The sequence below is a fragment of the Ambystoma mexicanum genome, chromosome 2p (assembly GCF_040938575.1).
Source record: "Ambystoma mexicanum isolate Mex_15411 chromosome 2p, UKY_AmexF1_1, whole genome shotgun sequence".
NCBI classification, from domain to species: domain Eukaryota; kingdom Metazoa; phylum Chordata; class Amphibia; order Caudata; family Ambystomatidae; genus Ambystoma; species Ambystoma mexicanum.
The window spans coordinates 320,905,335-320,919,408 of record NC_090923.1 but is presented as its reverse complement, the minus strand read 5'-3'; the positions used below and the strand labels follow the sequence as shown (position 1 = coordinate 320,919,408).

Sequence of the window (14,074 nt, the reverse complement as noted above, 5' to 3'; positions counted from 1 at the left end):
ATTCAAACATCTTTTTTCCTATAAAAGATTATAAAAGATCATGGATTGTATTACAGAAACATTGCACCATTGCAAGTTCAATTTTGCCCTGTATGAGCACAAAGGTAAACATGTCTCTTGTGCAGTATAATGGTATTAGCACTGGAGGTAATCAAACAATATTTGTTGTACTCCATGGCAGTGTTTGAACTAGTGCTAATACTAAACAAAACTGCACTTCAACTGTAACTTCAACTGTGTAAAGTCATTGTCTACAGCTATATTTATTTCGGTAAACCATAATTTCTAATTATAATTGGTTATTTATATGTCCCGCGAACTATGAGAACAATGTCATCCTATAAGGATATTTTGGCTATCTTCTACCTCCTTAGAATTCTGGTGTACATCACACATTTAACTCAACATAAATCCCCAGAATTCTCAGAAGTCAGGCAAGTAAATGTACATAGGATGCACTTTTCTGAGTTACCTTTGGAAATGTGAGGGTAATTGTATTCACAAAGCCGACATGCACATTTTTTCAAGGGCTAGACAGCAGTGCACACATTGTAAAAGCCTGCACCTTTGCATACATTAGTGACTGGAGCATGCTCCCCATACGCATGCATGACAGCATGTCCTCAACAACGTGGGTGCTGTGAACATATTCCATAGTGAGATGCCCTCAGTGAGGGCAACACTGCCCTCATTCCTGTTTGTCAGATTGAAATGGAAGAGGAACAGCACCATTTCAAACTGCTACTTTTCCATGTAATATAAAACTGCTCTATGCCTGCTTAAAAATGCACAGAAAGTGTGTTTACTGTCGGCCTTCTTGGTCTAGGTTACTACTGCTGGCCGATTCTATATCAGAGGACGATGGGGATGAGGTCACCATTAATTGGGGTGATTCTTTTCTAATAGGTATTCTCTGTGATGTGCTTAAGTCATGTTTTATTCTGAAAGGTGTACATTCTTTTGTTTTTATAATCATTTTCATCTTGATTAATCTTTTTTTGTTTCTTTTGTTTCGATTCTGTTGTAAATTTAGCTAGATAATCATCCAGGATTTGATAGAACTTCAATGTGGCTTCTGGAAGATTCCTAGCTTCTATTTGTTCCTATATTTGGGTAATTTCTGTTAGTCTACGCTCATGCATTTTGGTTGATTGACTGATTAGTCTTACCATAATTTCTCTTGAAGTAATGGTATGTAATTATTCCCAATCGTTAAGTGCTGCTCTGTCTTCTTCCTCAAATGTAGGGAAGATGCATATTCTAAGTCCTCCAGGTACTTGTGCTAGATCAAGGTACATTTTCATGGTTTTAATTTTCCACCACTTGGATAGTTCTTTTTTTGATAGTTATTCTAATTGTTTGAAAGAAATTCCATAATGACGGAGAAGATAATTGTGTGGGAGTTATGTTAACTTGCATTCCTTGTCTCAAAGCATGTTGCCATAGTTGTAGATAAGGGGCAACATATTTATTAGGAATAGAGAGGATTATGTGTAAGAAGCACATCAACAACTCAATGAAACAAAGTGCTACAATACAAGAAACTATCAACTAACCCTCTTCCAGTATTGGTAACAAAATGGAGAAAAACCCGTAAAAACTGATGTGATTATTTAGGTTTACTTAATGAAGATGAAAATAACTTCAGGAATATTTGATTGTCCTTGTCCTTGTTGCCCAAGGTTCCGGGCAGTGTCTACAGAAGGGCTTGAATGTGCAAAGCTTTGGAAAGCAGGTAAGTCATCGTGAAAAATCACATTACATTTTAAATAACAGATTTTCTTATGACGGATGGGTTTCAGACAGTATTCTCCATACTGTAGATTGCTTGGAAAAATCCATGTCAATTTCTGTCTATATTTTTCGATATTAGAAGATGTCAGGGGAACACCAGGGGAATCTCGCAAGATTACTGTGGCAAAGCTGCAAGACACTTTTGTAAACGAAACTACGTCACACGAACTGAAGAGCGATAGGGGTTAATAGGAGTGGGTCACAGAGGGAAAAACAATTGAAGGGAGGATAGGGACCAAGAATAGAAGAGGCACATGGTGAGTGCTTCTGAGGATGGGGGCATGTTTTTAATTCTTGAGAATTACATGGGAGATATTGAGGGAATCAGCATAGTTGGAATTGATTTCTGGGAAAATATCACAGTAATAGGGAGTGATAAAAATGTTTTTTTTATACATGCACTGCTCACATCTACTAAGGAAGGGAAAATTGGCCTTTGGGAATACATAAACGATAGTATAATAAAACACTTGAAATTCATTGAAAAAACATTAGCTAAGCAAGAGTTAAAATGGTCAGATTAAATGCTACAAAACCCTTGAAATTCAGTGGATGTGGGAAGTGATGACCATTTTAGCTCAGCACCCAGTTTTTCTTTCTGACGACTGAATTTTAATACCTTGATTTTTTTAATTTGAAATAAAACTAAATATCCAGATTGTGGGGTGGGATTGTCGTGGTCAGGCGAATTGGATTAGGGATAGTTCTCTGCAAATGAATCAATCACCATTAATGTGAATATATTTTATAGACAGAAGTCAAACATGTAGACTCATATTATTTAAAGGCATACAAATGGAAGTGTTGAAAAGGCCATGACAGAATGCCATGTGCAAAGAATGTTGAAGCCCTGTTTTTAGTATTTGTATTAATAATAAAATGATGTGGGTTATTTTGTTTTTGAAAATGGAGTCTGCTAATTTGACACTCCTTTGATAAAGCACTGTACCAAAAGCATAGTTCTGACATGTGCCTTATTGTGTCAGTCTCTTTATATACACAGCTGTTGCTCTTCAGTGGCAGGTTCAAAGGTCACATGGCACATATTGGCAGCTTCTGGGACACCATGTGATGGCAGACAGAGGCAACCTTTAACTTCTGCACATCTGATCCAAAATCAGTCTGGTGGCAGGATACACTCCAAGAATAAGCCATATCTGGTTTTGATATAATGACTGATTTTATTATTAAAACCACACACTATTTGATAGCATTTAAGTGTCAACCAAGTGAGCCCGGGACTGCCTTTTAAATGATATATGGATTCTTGGATAGACTGCCTCTCTCCACTTCAGTGAGACAAAAGGAAGGATACTGCTCTCCTTTGGTTCCCTGGAAGGAAGATTAACACTGCCCTCAAGCCCTTGGAGGCTCCCTCCAGGTGATAACCTGGAATCAATATTAAAAGAGGCACATGTTTAACAAAGGCCTGCATCACCCCAGGGTGTTCCACACCAAAGGGCCCTTAAAGCTACAAGCTTGGGAATGGGGCCAGGTTAAAGTTGTCAGAGAATGCATAGGGGAACTAAACAGGTTTCAGCATCTTGCTTTGCTGTTGGTTTCTCTTTCCTTCCTGCACCCTCCACTTTGAACAAAACACTCTGGGAATGATGCAAGAAACCAACTATCAGAAATCAGCAACTATAAGAAATCAGCTACAGGGTTTAGACGCCTTGCAGAAGGGTTGCTTGTGTCCTGAGGGCTTTTTTACATGTATAAGGACATTATCTCTTACTGCTCCTTTGTTCTTTCCCAGACTTCAAGAAGAAGACATCTGTGGAACCCTGCTGAGAGAAAACAGACCATTCCAATACTGTTGCTATAGATGTGAAGACAGGTGCATCCAAGGCGGAGAGGAGCCTTGTTGCTGAACATTCTCCTGGGTGAACTGCTGTGCACTAAGGCCTCATCTGATGGATGTACTTCAACCAGGCTCTGTCTCACTAGAAGTGAAATATACCCTGAAGGTGCCAGCAAAGCTTCCTAGATTGGGAGTGCAACAGAGTTGTTTAACCTGGCCCAGAGCCCCTCAATTCCAATTCACAGCAACTTTGAACTCATGGAAGGTAACACTGATCCCACTGCATCTTCAAACTGTACCTATGCCAATTTAGGCACGTTTAATGTCATCCAAGCTGCTGCGAGATAACCACCAGTCATCCTTGCCATTGAGGCTTGATCACCTCACATGTCTGAGTTTGCTTGATACTTACACCAAATCTTCACAATCAGCATTCCCAACTCAACACTGCTGTCTGGATCCCATTTTCTATAGCATCAGATGAAATCCACTGCAGGACCCTGACACTGTTTTGAGCCAGCTGAGCCACTCGGCGCTGCTTTTCCATGCCTGAGGAGCCTAAGTCTGCAGACCCCACCGACCTGACATTCTCGCTGTTAAGAAGGAATTCTAAAATATGGGCTGGTGGACACATTTTAGGAGGTCACCCTACTTATAGTGAACAGAGAAACTCTGTAAGATTAGCCAAACCCAACCAAGGTAAGTGTGGAAGAGTGGTCAAGGCTATGTCTCAGGAGAGGTGATGGGGTCGGGGGTCCACAATGAGTACACACCGCAAAATATACAATGATTTCACTTAGATAGTAAGTACATAAATACTCTATTTATTGTAGGCCCAAACACATTCTATAAACATTAATCAAACAAGTAATAATATCACACAACACTCTAAATATAAAACATACCTACAGTCATAGTTGATTAATACAATACATGCAATTCCCATCACATCTGAAAGGGAAGGTAAGTAATTAATCAATAGTGTAACCAGTCCACAGGAATAGAAGCCCTAACTTTGAGTTGAGTGAGGCCTTGTACCCAAAAGTTTACAAAGTACCTTTAGCAGATGCAATAAAGTTAGAAAATGTTCCTGTGCGTGTGACGATTGTTCCAGAAGACTTTCAAAGGATTTTTACAGTTAAGTAAAATACTTTTCATAGCTTCTATAGCAGCTTTTTCAACAAGTGTTTAAAAAGAAATGGAATTACTTTATAATAGAGGAGATAGGGGCAATGGTAAGTATTGTGACTACTCACCAGCGCTACTCCAATTTTCCCCAAAGGACTTAGTAGGTCAAATGGGGGTTGCTGGAGCTAGGCTTTCCCGCTGTTGGATCCAGTAGAAGATACCCAGGAGCTGTGGGTGTAAGGAAGTTTCCGTTCAGGTTTAGGAGCTGAGTGCAACACTTTGCAGCGAACAAATGCAGCAGGCACCAAAACATGACTCTTCAGGACACTCTACAAGATGGTGGATGGCCGGCTCAAGTGACAGTCACCACACATGTCCAACAGAATGCATATCACCAGCCACGAACACAGGAAGCCTTCCAGAACAGGGCCATCAATGCTGGGATGCTGCAACCTGGCAGGATGATGACTTGTAGGACTAGCTGGAGATCCCTGAAGTTCTGGCCCAAAATATGGAACAGCAACACTTCTGACACAGTAGCCCAAAACATAGGTGGTCCAGGGAAACATCTGAAGGATCCAGGATGAAGGCTCATGAGAAGCCATCAAGAATGGTTGATCCCACCAGGCCAAACGGTCAAAGCACCAGCGAGGGTCTTCTAAGATCAGGTAGTGCTGCAGGGCTTCACCGGGACAGCAGCAAGAATGGTCACGAGGTCTCATCAGGATTCATCCTCGGGACTTGCACCATCTGCACAGGTACACAGGATACTTCTCTTATCTGCTGGAATGGCTGCATGACTCCTCTTCTTATCCTAAATTCAGGTGTGTGATCAAACTCAGCCCTCCAATAGCAAGGATCTGCACCACTCATCCACCCTAGCAGTGGTCCAATCAGGGAGCACTGTAGGACTGACTTGTGAATGTACACTAGAAACACTGGCGCCAGTAAGTGGATTGGGAGCAGACAGTCCCAGCCAACTTCCTGAGCTCATACACACATGGCATGCACTAGCTGGCAATACTCCCTGCTTTCTGGGGCAAACATATGGCCATAATAGGGAATTCCTGAACTAAGAAGGCAGGAAAAAGACCAAAGAACAAAATAGCCAAAGAGCAAATGAACAATCTTGTGGCATGGCAATCGTTGGACACAAGCCACAGTTAGTAGCCAAACAATGTAAACACAAATAAGCTAATTGCCACTAGTCTTTAGACGCATTTAAAACTAACTAAAAATGTATTTGGTGTAAGTCTAGGCTGTTCCAAAAGTATCCCCATTGGCCTGCATTGGAATATGCTGTGTGCAATATGAAACAGTTACCCAAACAGATAACTTGTCAAAAGACAAAAGGAAAACATAGTTTCCCAGACTGACAGTCTGAAGGACTAGTAGGTTTCCCCATGGCAAATGACCAAAAGGCCAGTGAAGTGAAGTGCTGCAAAAATGTTGGAGGTCCATAGAATATGGAGGGAAAGTTGCCTAAAAGAGAACATTTCCCTAACAACCGCTGCATCCAGTGTCTTTGAGCCGCAAGTCATTGCAGCTGCCGAACAGCATTGCAACATGCAAGCGGCAACAGTATTCCATGACTCAACATCTGCACTGAAAGCACACAAACATTGGTTCAATGCCAAGAAACCCTCGCTCAATGCTAAAGACTGCTGAAGAAAGAAATAAGGTGCTGTGAAGAAGCTCTGTTCCCCAGCTCCACTTTCTGGGACTATAGTGACTTTTAAGGCTACATTCACTGCCCTTCTCTGCAAATACATACTCCTTTTAAGTGATAATTCCACAGTTTCTTGCCTATTCACCCCTACTCCAGCACATATATGTTCTGCATTTTCTGTGTTCTTTCTACAGTGGTGGGTTTTTGCAAGAGTTTTAGCTTAGTTATTTACATTCTTGAGTGTTAATATAAAGTATACACATTGTTATAGAACCTCATTGGGTTGCTACTGTTCTCACATTCACACCCCTCATAAGATAATTGCTTGACATTACCCCACATTACCAAAAAAGGTGAAGGATGTATATCTATTGACTGTGCCTGTTCTCAACTTTATGATGGGGATCACTCTTGGTTTGTAGTAGTGTGAGGACTGAGTCAAATGTTTGGCCAATACTCATCTGTATAGCCCTGCAGGGCAGTAGTCTTTTAATCACAGACGCTTCCTGTAAAAAAACAGGTCCTGAAAATTGTAGTGAGTTTACTATTTAGAAAATGGTGAAATACCTTCTTGCAGAAAATAGACAGGTGCATATGTTACAATGACAATTAACACACATTTGAATAACTAATTCTATATTTTGTGGAACAGTTATGATATTTGTAGTTTTATTTGAAATGGCAAATGTGTGATTTTGAGCAGGTCAAAATAGGTGTAGAACTGTTGTATTGCTGCAGTATATGTGACACAGTATTCTACACTTGTCCTCTTAAGTTGAAAAGAAGATGCTACTGGAATGGGTAAATTGAATTTTTCGAACTTGCAATATTCATGATGTGTTTAACTAAGTGTCATGTGTGTGAAGTTAAAGCCTATTTTGAATATGCAAAGGGTGTTTGCTTAATTTTGATTTGGAGATATTTATGTCTGTGAATATGACCCAAAGGTTATCTACGTAGGTAAGGAGCCACAGAAAACCAGAAATAAATAGAATTCTGAAAAAACTGGGATATAACTAAATAGGAACGGTCCTTAGCTTTCAACTAAAGGCAAGCAAAGATGTTGTGTTGCATAGTCCTGGGGGGAGAGAATTCCAGGTGGAAACCACCTAGGCCTCAAAGGAGGGTTCATAGGCTCTTGAACATCTAATAAAGGGTACAGAGAGCAGACCCTGTTCAGAACAGATCGGCCATATATTTGGGAGCTATTCTAAATGATGTTTTGTGGATCAGAGTCATGGCTTAAAATGTACTTCATCTTCAACTGGGAGCCAGTTCAATCCTCCTATTACTGCAGTCATGTGAGTCCTTTGAGATGTGTTGGTCAAACTGTTGGCTGCTGCACTGAGAAAGTCTGTAGTCATTGAATGGGTTATTTCCACCAAAAACAGGGTGTCACAATAATCAAGTCTGGCACCAATGATGGTCCAGGATATAATATTGAGCTTTTTGGGAAAAAGATAGAGGGACATTTGTTTTAACCTTATGAGATGAAAGAAGAAGGCAATGAGCACAGAAATGGTCTGGAGGAGCATGGGCATTCTGGAATCAAACACGACACCAAGAGACTTTACTTTAGTGGTGGTTAAAATAAAATCCTGTGTAAGACGCACTGGGCATACACATATTGAATTTTGGCTCTGAGCTGATCAGAGCAAACCAGAATGAATTCTGTTTTGATATGATTCAGACTGAGCCAGTTTTCATTTATCAAGGCTTGACTTTGGTTAAAAACATTCTGAGTGTGAGTACATGTATTTTCAAAGGTTTTGTGTATTTTTAATACAATCTGAGCATCGTTTGCTTAGTAATGGAATGTTAACCCAGATTTAGCTAGTAGATTGTGCAGGAGCTTAATGTACAGATCGAACAGGAGAGGTGACAGGCACGAACCCTGTGGCAAACCTCAGAGTTGAGGATAGGTAAAAGATTAAAAACCTTTCATTTAGACCGTAGTGAGCTGTAAATCCACCAAAATGTTGTGATCAATGCTGTTGAAAGCCCCTGATAGATCTAGCAGCATCGGAAAACCAACTAGATGAATATGTTTACCCTTGATATTTATTAGAACAGTTTTGGTACTATGTCAAGTTCGAAAGCCTGACTGATGTTTACCCAAAAGTATCTTTTTCTCTAAACCGTCTCGTAACTGAATGTAAGAAGATCAATCCAGTATTTTTAGCAGAAAAGAGCAATTTGCAAAAAGTTGTTAATGTATGCAAGAAGTTGGGATGGAACCTTCTAGAAATGAACCATTGACTATGCCAGTCAAGATTGGTGCTAAGATATCAAGATGATGTTCAATTACCTCTGCTGTGCAAGGTCACCTGGACCCAATGTGAGATGTAACTATGTTGCAAAGATCGATCATGGGCTGGTCTGAAGGGGGCAGAGAATAACGGATTCACATTTGAAGAAATAACAAACATGGAATATTGGTGGTCTAATAAATGTATTGTCAAAGCTCTCCATGGATATAGTTCCCATGTGCATTGGTGCTTCCAGCACAAAGCTAAGTAACAGACTTGAGAAATGTTGTGGGAATTCTGATAATTTTACTCAAGTAGGAGTCTTTCATGTCTGTGTTGATTTCTTTTGTAAAGCAGTACTGAGTATCACTGAATGCATAATATTACCTTTTATCCCAAAATATTTACAAATATTCACAGTTATGTGTTGGCTTTCATCTGTGCACAGCAGTGTGACGAGATGCTTTCCATGCCTCATTTGGCAAAAAGGATCAGTTTAATATCTTCTGTCCCTCAGTTCTGAGCAAACTGTCAGGGAACAATTGCTACTATTGCAGGAGAGATGTAATATTGCTAAAGAAAGGACGGTAATGTAGTTTATAGGATACTCTATGTGTTTCAATGACTGGAATACTGACCTAACATGCACGTTTGAGCTTCTATTCTCTTGTCCTAACAAAAACATATGTTATTTAAAGGGAACAAAAGACCACTAGAGTGTAATCAGAATAAATGATTTTGAAATTGATAGGGCAGTATTCAAACAATCCGTTCCTTAATATCACATATATCATTGGTGGCTAATGTGCACATCTAGGGACCAACCATACCCTGCAAGAAATAGCTGGAGACTTTAATGTAGACATTTTTGAGCAGCACAGAGAACTGTGCCTACAATCTTGCCAATTTATTTTGCAGTTACATTTAATATTTAAGAGAGGGATTAAGGTGACTGTGAAACTTAGTTTAGTATCAAAGGAAGAACATTACCCTGAGTATGGTCAATGCATAGTTCCACGAATGACTTAACTATGACTTGGATAACTTAGAGTCAACATTTAAGGGTCAAATCATATGTTATCCTGAGGACTGCAAGTTCATTGATTTCACCTTGTTCCTTGCTAACACATGCTAATCTTTTCCCACCTCAGGTTGAAAATGTTACTGCAAAATATGTTCTTAAGGTGGAGACTACTCAGGGAGTTTAAATCAACGATCAAACAAAAACTGTTCATTGAATGTAATTCAGATCAACTTGACTTTGTGACTAATAAATTTGCCAGGCTTCCTACAGTTGCTAAAATAATTTAAACTTTGTTAGTCTCCAACTATACAATATCCTTCATGAGTTTGTGCATTTGTAACCATTATGATCTTTTTTCACCCCTAAAATTGGTCTTCATTATTGTAAATTTGATGTGGAACTTATTCAGAGAGTCAGGCGGGGGATGCACATCATCTGTTATATCACTGGACCGGACCTGAATGTTCTCACAATATGTTCAACCATTTCCCGTCAAAAGGCATTCATCAGTTTGGATTATCAGGAGATTGGCATTACACTGGTGTAACCCTTCATTACAGGTTGAAAGCAGTAGGTAAAAAGTGGCAATTTTAAGCAGGCTACTTCTGGTAGAGTAAGACAATGGCCCTCATTACAAGGTGGGCACAAAGGGAGACCGGGCACCGGTAATTACACCGGTGCCGGTAATCCCTTTGCGCACCATTCTGAGGTCCCTTTGCGGGTCCCTCCCTTAAGGCCTGGTTTTACCAGGCGTTAAGTACGGGACCCGCAAAGGGATACCGGGGTCAATAACAGTACCGCAATTTGCGGTACCGTTATTTGCGCCATCCCATTGAGCCCTATGGGGGCTCAATGGGAATGGGGAGTGGCTCTGGTGAATGGGGAATTACCGGTCCCGCCAACCTCGGACTAGACCGGTAATTACTCCTTTCACCAGACCGGCGTCGGACTGATTTTGGAGGCAGCCATGTCACTAATAGCACCATGGCTACCTCCAAACTCGGAATGAGGGCCGTTGTCTCAAAATGTACCCTTCAGAATGGATATACCTAATTACCCAGATTTCAGCCTAGACAATTGGAAGTGTCACTAGTACCCTCTTGCTCAATGGGCCTCATTACGAAGTTGGCAGTAGCACACCAGTGCGACCATCAGGTTGCCGCCAACCTTGTAACACTGTTACCGTCACCTGATATGTCGGTGCCACCGGGATATCAATAGTGACAGCGGTAACGGTTACTCAGACTCCATGGAAATGGTGACAAAAAAGCACTGGCACCGTTGCTGACATTGCTGCTGCTTCTGTGACAACAATGGCGATAGGGCATAAACTCCCAGCAGGTCAGGCCTGCCAGGGGATCTGTCGCTCCTACCGGCATCATTGTAGTATAGCAGTCTGGAGACACAGATGGTGTCTTGCACAATAACAATTATGAAATTTGAAACAACCCCTAGTGATTGCTTGGTTTATCACAATGCTCTATCTGCTAAAAAAAACACACCCCCAGGCACCAGTGTATGTGACCCCTTAATTCGAAGGCAAAGTACAGGGAGTGAGAATACAGTAGCAAAATATTTTGGGCTTTATATTAAAAAGGCAGGGTTTGAAAAATAGACAAAATCCAAAAATAGTTTTGGGCTTTTTATTTGAAAGGCAAAGTTTAGGAAAGGAACTCAATGTGAGAATCGTTTTGGGATTTTTAATTGCATAAAATGAAGGGCCTTGGGAAAATCGTTTTGGGATCCAAGTAGATAACTGGGAAATGTTGTTTTGCACACTCTACATTCACTTAAATGGCAGCATTTTAGGGTTACTTATTGTGAGATTATTGCTACCCTGCCCTTCTGTACAGAAGAAAGGGGTTTCAGAAAGGTAGAGTCACCCAAGTACTTTATTGTCTATACCGGCTCTAAGACACTGGCCATGAACTTTTTTAGTTTCAAACTCTAACAACACTCATCCCGTGATTTTCTATATGGGAATTAATTGATTTAACTTCAATTCAATGTGCTAAGGATCTACACAGCTTCCCCCCTCCCCACAATTTAATGGAAACGATTAAGGCAGGCAGTCCCCAACACAATTCCTTTTAAATGGATAGGGTGATTTTCTGTAGTGGAATTAATTTGAGTTGGATTTGAAAAAATGTGCCAAGAGTCTCCCCAGTTCCACCCCTGTACCCGCTATGCGAGGTGGATATTAAGGCTGGCAGATTGCCACCTACACTTTTGTTGGCATTTGGATTAATCTATGTGTTAACCCAGTAAGCCCGGGACTGACTACATGGGAGGCCTTGGTTATGGGGCATCCAATAAAATAGCAGGGCTCCTCTGAGGACAGCGCAGATCTGGTCAAAGGCTTCGGTCAAGGGTAGTCCCCAGCACCCAGACTTCCTCTGCGTCTGCAAATGGCATGAACAGCTAGCTTCTAGATTTCCCCGTCTCTGTCTCCCATACAATGTTTAAGGCCTTGGTTGTTCCCTGTCTCTCTGTTAGTTGTTGCTTGGAAGGGTCCAGAAGTAGACTACAACCAGCAAAAGAGTGAGAAAGTCAAGGGAAAAATAAAAAGTCCAAAGAAATGTCCCAATAGTCAACAAGACAAGGAAAGATCAGAAAATCCCTCTCAGATTGAAAACTGATCTCTTATAGGACTGGTGACACTCCATTATTATCATAATTCCCACACTATGGATTGGCCAAATCTCTATCTCCCTCTCCCGCAATGCGCCCACTGCCTGCGAAAGGACAAGGAGTTGAGAGGTGTGTATGATGGAGGCTGTCCTCCATCATACACAGTGTCCTTAAAATCTAACAACATGGCAGCTATCTTAATCTTTCAGATAACTGTAGGCACATGTATTTAAGTGCTATATTTTATGGTGAGTCAGAAAATACTAATCATATCTCAGCACACCCTTCCTGGGTGGAGCTACAATTTGTATCGATTTACTCCTGAGCCGAGACAGTGACAACTCTGAACCTTCATGTTTCGAACCTTACTTCCATAACCTATCACCATACCAAATTTCCATTCCTTTGTAATTATGAGAAGGCCAGAATCATAATTGCCTTCATAACTCATATTGTATACATCACACAGGGTACATATTTACATGATCGTGACGGGCTTCTTATCCGCTATAAAATCAGTCTGGCATGAGCTCACTGGGAGACACAATTCCTTTTTTATTCAGGAATAAGGAGTCCAATGTTAATCTATGGCAGTGCTTCACATATGCCCCTCAGTTTCGCATAGCCCCCACCTATTCCTAACTTTCTTTTCTCCATCATCAAGTGACACGAACATCTGCTTATTAACAATGTCTCATTCATACACAACGTTTGATCATCCATTAGTGGCTCTGAAGCCATTGCTTGAGGTCTGTCGGCCACTAATGCACAGTTAATGGGCAGTACTGACCTTATAGGTCATTTCTGCTGGCTGTGTTATTGCCAACTCCCACCATTCAGTTTGGTGGGTAAAACACAAGCTGCATCCATATTTCAGAAAATACAGCTTTAAATCAACAAGATGTGCTAACATGTAGTATTAATCTTTCTTTTCTTTACATATGCTTTGTACAGATGCAAGTTCACTTTAGGGATTATTCACACATAGGCCACAGTTACATAGAAAATCCAACAAGGTGGCCTTTCCATTTGAATGTCAGTTTATTTGTGAAAAGTAAGTTTCTTTCTCTGAAATATGTCACTTGGTTTCACTTTTTAACTGTAGGGCACAATTCCTCTTCGTATTTTTCACATGCCTTTCATTTCAATGTATATTTTCACATGTGTACTGCTGCAGTTTTGAATCTGTCAAAAAGGTGCCTTTTCCCAGTTTACACGAAGTCACCATCTGCAGCACCACATCTTATTTCTTATTCATTGGGCATATCCATCCATTTGAAGCCATCAGGTAGATTCCGCCTTCACTTGCGCACCTGTCCATTTTAGTGTAGTTGGCTAGGCCCTTGTCTTTCCATTTCACTAGGCCCTATGTTGAAAATCACTGTTTTGTACTGGCTTTTATATTTCAATGAAAATCCACATTAGCCAGCTTCACTCTCACAATAGGGGCCTAGCATAGTCTCTCCATCTCTGTCAATCTGGGACTGTATTTTCACCCCACATAGGTATAATATTAACTTGCTAATTTAACATTTTCAATCATCTGGGAGCAGATGGAACTCCAAAGAAATGGATGTAAGATTGTAATAGCCTATTTACTAAACTGTATGCATATTTGACATTGCAGCCTTAGCTAGGGTCCTTCTATATCAAACTGCATGTAGCTAGCTAGAAACTAAATTCTGCGCATCAAGGGAATGCCGGAATATGATCAAATCCATCGAGGAATAGGATAATATAACATGGATACAGTTAAACAGTGATATGTATAAGGGTAT

The 14,074-nt window shown here is 40.6% G+C and overlaps 1 protein-coding gene across 4 annotated transcripts in view; it reads right to left on the bottom strand.

The window, feature by feature from the left end:
• Nucleotides 1–14,074, bottom strand: part of CACNA2D3 (calcium voltage-gated channel auxiliary subunit alpha2delta 3) — a 3,251,448-nt gene that overhangs the window by 2,583,030 nt on the left and 654,344 nt on the right. The gene's annotated exons all lie outside the window — the stretch shown is intronic.